Here is a 6,418-nt window from a genome sequence, read left to right as displayed (position 1 = left end):
GATCAAAAAGGAGTTTCAGAAGGAAGGAATGAGAAGTGTGAATTTAGAGGTAATTCATGATTCTATAATTAAAGTTAGATCTAATCCACCGCCTTTTCCTAATGGGTTGGAAAAGCCAGAAAAGCAAGACAAAGAGAAAGAAATTCTAGAGGTTTCGAAAGGTAACAATCAATATCCTTTTGTTGGATGCGATGAAGCAAATGCCAAAATACACTAAATTCTTTAAGAACTTGTGTGTCAACAAGAAGAAATTGAGAGGGTCTCAACGATTTTACAAAGAAAACTGCCACCTAAATGTGGGGATCCAGATATGTTTACTATCCCTTGTAAGATTGGACATTCTAAAATTAAAAATGTCATGCTAGATTTAGGGGTTTCTATTAACGTGGTGCTTAAATCAATGTATGATTCTCTAAATTTAGGACTTTTGAAAGAAACAAGGGTAATAATTCAATTGGCTGATCGTACATTTGTTTATCCGGATGGAGTAATTGAAAATGTTTTAGTGCCAATAGATGGATTAATTTTTCTTGCTAATTTTTATGTGTTTTACATGGATGTTAGAAGTGCTCCAAGTCCATCACCCATTATCTTAGGAAGACCCTTCTTGAGTACTTCCCAAACTAAAATTGATGTTAGTAAGGGTACTCTTATAATGGAATTTGATGAAAAAGTTGTCCATTTTTATATTTTTGATACAATGACACATCCTATTAACTCTCATTCTGTATTTGCCATTCATGCTATTAATCTTTTTGCGCGAGAATTTCCTGAATTTAATTGTAGTGGTAAATTGAAAGTTGCTACGAACAAGCATCATGGGTTGAAAGCAACTTATAATGTGAAAATAGACAAAAAGTTAAAGAAGAATGTTGCATTCAATGGCGATCTAGATCTTGAAAAAATGCCACGAATTGCAAGAAAGCTCGAATTACAACCGAATTAAGAAATGATACTTTATGTCTAGCAAAAAATATTAAAGAAAGGCGTTTATTGGGAGGCAACTGAATTAGTTTTTAGTTCATTTTCATTATTTTTGTTTCAGAATTCTTGTGTTTTGTGTGTTTGATTTTGATTTTGTTAATTTAGTGGACGGAAGACTAGCCCTTCACAAGGCATATCTGCATTTGACTTACGGGTCCATTATTTTCACAAGTGCAGAATTTTAAGATTGACGTGTCTGCGTCTTCTGGACATGTGCAAAAGGAAGAAAATTCCCAAAGTCATGATCAGAAAACTCTCAGTCTTTATGATGTGCCCATGCTTCCTGAATGCGAGCTAGGAAAGAAATTTCACGATGTAAGGTTAGAAGACTCCCAGTCTTTTTGACGTGCCTGCGCCTTCTGATCATGCACTAGGAAGAAATGCCTTCCTTTTACTTTTCTTTTTCCATTCTCTTTTTCTCTCTTTTTTTTTCTTTCTTTTCCTTTTTTTCTTCTCTTTTGCTTTTTCTTTCTTTCTGCATTCAATCTTTCCTTTCTTTCTTTTTTCTTTCTCTCTTTCCACTCTCCAGCTACATGACGGACTACCTAGGGCTCCTGTTCACCGCTCATCTCTGCCGCTTGCTACTCCCAGCGCCATCATCGTCATCCCTGCCAATTTTGTGTCATCAAACATGATGCAAGAACTTGGACGCCTATTTTCATCACGTGGGATTCAACCCTCCTTTTGCTCCAGACTCGTAGCCGATTGCTACCCCCTCAGTTTTCAGAGAAGTTTTGTTGTCCCTTTTACTTCATATTTTGTTCTTTATTTCTTACATTGAGAACAATGTAAGATTTAGGTGTGGGGGGAGAAGTATATTAGAAAAATGCAAATGTAGGTATTTTTGTTGGAAAATTTTTTGTTCGATTTTTTTTTTCAAATTTTATCCAAATTTTGCCTATCTTTGTGCATATTTGTTATTGTCCCTGATAAACGATGGTTAGACATCTCAAAATTTTCTATTGCTAAGATTTTATACTTTGACGCGTTAAGGATGACATGGTTAAGTTTAAGAGAGTCTTTTTGGTAAATATTTTAGATTTTGTAACTTTTACAATTTTTAGTTAACTTTTCTAGGTATTGTAAATATTTTTCTGACATTTTTCATGTAAATTGGTTTACCTATTAATCATAGTTCTCCATATTTGAAAAATGAAGAAGACGTGTGGTTTTTACTTTTATTTTGGTACTTATTTATGGATTATGTTTGGCTGCACTCCGCTAGTTGTCGTTGCCTAGTAATCGGGGGTTTTCACCAAAAATATCGACTTTCGCATTAAAAAATGGTGATTACTATGAGTATGTGGTTTTTAAGTGATGAGAGTTGAGTAACTGGGTTCCTTTATTTGGCTGATATCAGACTTCGTGTCAAAAGGTTTGAATGGCTAAAGACTAAACATTCCTCAAAAAAAAAAGAGAAAAAAAACTCAATTGTAGGGATATTTTAGAAAAGAAAAAAAGATGTGCTAGTAGTGAAAAACGTGGAAGAATGCGAATGAATTGTTAGCCTGCTGATCCATGGAACTTAATGTTGAGATTTTGCTTAATAGTCAAACTATTTGCTGACAAATGTTGGTTGAATATTTTATATTCTTAAATTAGTTAATCGGAAATTGGAAAAGTTTTGGGTTTTAAAAGCTAACCGGAGAGATATTTTTTAGAGATTAGTCATTAATGCTTTACATGTATTTTAATTATAACGTGACAATAGATAATTTGAGTAATAACCATTGTTTGAACTCAATGACTTAGTAGTATTTTATTAGTTATTCTCATGCTTGAGGACAAGCATGACTTAGGTGTGGAAGAAATTGATAGATTGCATTTTTGTCATAAAATTCATGATTGTTTTCCCTTTAATTTTGACCAAATATTGCATTAATTGACGGATTCTACTTATATTTGGTAATTGTGTTGGTTGCAAGGATCCGAAACAAAAAAGGGATTAAAAACATGATTTTTACTAGATTTCTGCGTAATTCGACGTAGGCACGTCAAGGTCTAACTCTACATGTTCGGAAAGATTGGGATTTGGCACACGATCCCCAAAATTCGAATTGAAGTTGCAAGAGTCGGATGCTCCATCAGATAGATAATATTTGATTTCTACTAGGACGCTAGCTATTTTGTCTATTGAGGCGTATTCTTTCTTTTCGGATAGGATGAGATTTGTTATACTTTGATTCGGCTAAGTAATAGCAGTTTACTAATATTAGGAAGCAAGACCAGAATGGTATTGTCTTTTGCATTATTTTTCTTGTTTCTCGAGCCGAATAGAGTAGTGGTAGTAGTAGTTTTGGGTTTTGTATTGTTTTTATTTTAAGGAAGAAAACAAAGGATGGACTTCTTTCTCTTTTCCTCAAGAATTCATCTCATCTTTTTGGGGAGAATGGCCGCAGTAATAAGCTCCAATATTTTGTGCGTGGTGTTTTCCATGAAGATGAGCTAAACTTCTTATTCTAGTCAAGAAACAACAAAGGATTTGATTCATCAAAAATTGTGAAATCGAGTTGATTATTTTTATTTCTTTTATTTACTGGTATTTGTAAGTTCTCTGATTTAATTTATTATGGTTATTATTTTATTTGAATATCAAGGGTGCCCGATATTTAATTTAATCTAATTACCTAAAACTAGTTAGAGCAGTTAAATTCATAATTATTTAATTGATTTAAATTAGTGGTGACTGGCATAATTGGGTTTGTGTCAGGGGGGCATATGAGCTAACTTAAAATAACTCTCGTAGCGTGTTATTTGGTTTAAACAGGGTTTCTTTAATTCTTAAGGCAATTGGAAAATTGAACTCTTTGATCGTACCTAGGGTTATTTCTTGACTAGAGAAGTGATTAACGGTCATACCTTGATCACTAATACAGTAAGGAGAAATTGATTGTTTTCGCGTGTTTGATTGTTATAACTTGTTTATCAGCGAATAAATGAAATTATCATTACATCAATTATCAATTGAGTGAACCATTTTCGAAATTATTTCTTGGTTAGAGATTATCCATAATTGATTTAATTTTGTTAAATTGTCATTTAGTTTATATTTATTTAATTTATCTGAGTTGTTTAATTATCCTCAATTATATATAAATTCTCTAAACTTTGAGCTCTAGAAGAAATGAATTATCTCCAATCCCTGTGGATTCGACCCTACTCACCCTATATGCAAAATTTGTATTTTTCTCGAATAGGTATTTATTATTGTACAGACTCGACACCTGTCACATATAGCACATAGTAATTAGACCAAAATGAACCCAATAAATACACAGTAAGGATGCCAATGAGTCAAGTCAAATTCAAATACTAATATATTTGAGTTTGAGCTTGAAGATATTTACCCTAATTCAAACTTGAAATTGGCGAATATTTATTTGGGATAGGGAGCCAACATCGGTGCTCTTATATAAGGGCCATCTACACTTTATATTAAAATATAACTATTACACTATCCCCACATTTGGTAAATAGTAATCCCCTAACAAGGAAGGGGTTTTGGTGAGAAGACTTCTAAGAATAAAGCAACATGGTCCTATTGAATTTGATTTAATAGTTTTAGCAACTTACTATTCCATTATCTATGAATTTTTTTTGTGATTACACCTGACATATTTCTTAATTTCCATAAATCTCTTTTCTAGGCGCAAAGGCAACACTAGTATATCATTGGCACCAAATGAATAAATTGGGAAATTCCATCACAATATTATGACATATTCAAAACTATTTCTTGATGATACAATAAGTAAAAAGTTAGTGAACTAGACTAAAATATCCAAAAAATGCGGTTTAGATACAAATATTAACATAAAATAGACTGTTAAAAATGCAATGCATTGTAGCAGGAACATGATTTGCCTTGAATTAAATCCAATAATAAGACAAAAGTCCCTTGACCTTAACAGCTTGTCTTACTTTTAAAGCTATTCCTTAATTGGTGGTAGCACAGTCCTTTATCTTGGTTGAAGGTAGGAAAGACCATCCTGAACTGTTTCCTTAGTGCATTTTATTATTACATTTATAGCCAGATTGCAAATTAATGCCCTCAGGCATAAAAAAACTGTATGCTACTGGTGTTATGACTAGCTTCCATGAGAAACAAAGGAACTAATTTCAAACTGTTGAAACTTTAAGAAGAAGAATGGATGAATTTTACACTACGAATTTTTCAAGAGATGACTAATCAGAATCTGTGCTACATATGTAAACGAAATCATTGCAGTTGAAATCCCCTGCTTTTTCAACTCTCAAACAAACAAAAAAAATTCAGGAATTAATGCTTCTGATGAGTTCTCTCTATTTCAGATACTTGAATCTTTTCCAGAGTCACCCGAAGGATCAGCAAAATGCTCTTCATGATCTGATTAGCTCGATCCAATACCTTCTTTTCTATCTCTTCCATCTCAGCCATAAGTTGTTCAAGTTCATGCAACTCCAAATCTTCAACACGGAGCAATTTTCTCAACAAGAGGCAATTGACTAGTCACGAAACAATTGACTAGTGGCCTACATTAAAATAGAAAAAAAACAGTAGTTAAATATTTAATTTTTTAGTTTTGGATACTAAATTTATAGTAGTGAAATATTTATACTCCATATTGCTTATCTAACACATGATATACGGTAACGATAAAATTCTTTTCATCAGCTTACTGAAACCAGATAAGTTATGGGGTGTGGTGATCACATACAACAAGATGGGTGGACTTGTAAGATTAAAGCAACATGATCCTGTCGAATTTGATTTTAGGAAAAAAATGCACTTTTCATTCTCAAAGGTTGGGTTGATGACTAATTTCGTCCTCAAAGTTTCACCAAGAATACATTGCATCCTCAAAGTTCCTGAATTTTGGCAAATTAGGAACAATTGACAGAATAACACTCCATTTGGACGGAAATCTGCACGTAAGAAGCATGCCCCGTTAGAACCAACTTTGCACCCAACAAAAAATGGGTAAAACCTGTTCTTGCTTCATTTATGTCCTCTCCGCTCCTCTACTTGTTGTAGTCGTAAAAAAATTTCTAGCCACCCTCACCATTCTAAATCTAGTCATTGCTCAAGTGTTTTGAAAACCGACCGGACCGGTCGGTTCGACCGGTTGAACCGCGAACCGGCCATGGCACCGGTCCGGTTCAATGACATTGTTGACTTTGCTAGAAAACCGGTCAAAGACCGGTTGAACCGTGAAAACCGTCGAACCGGATTGAATCGGCGGTTTTTCGGTTTTCAGCTTTCCCTCTTTTTTTTTTTTTAAGTTTTGTAAAATGCAGCTATCAAGATTCGAACCCAACCTTTGTAATAAAAGACCAATGTATTAACCGTTGCACCATCACATCTTATTAGTTTTTTTTTATAACTTATTTATATAAAGCAAACACTCATATTTCTTTTTTCCATTTTTCTTACAAAATCTCATCCTCTTATGGC

This window comes from Coffea eugenioides, chromosome 3 (assembly GCF_003713205.1).
Source record: "Coffea eugenioides isolate CCC68of chromosome 3, Ceug_1.0, whole genome shotgun sequence".
In the NCBI taxonomy this organism is placed as follows: domain Eukaryota; kingdom Viridiplantae; phylum Streptophyta; class Magnoliopsida; order Gentianales; family Rubiaceae; genus Coffea; species Coffea eugenioides.
Note: the sequence above shows the minus strand (reverse complement) of the source record.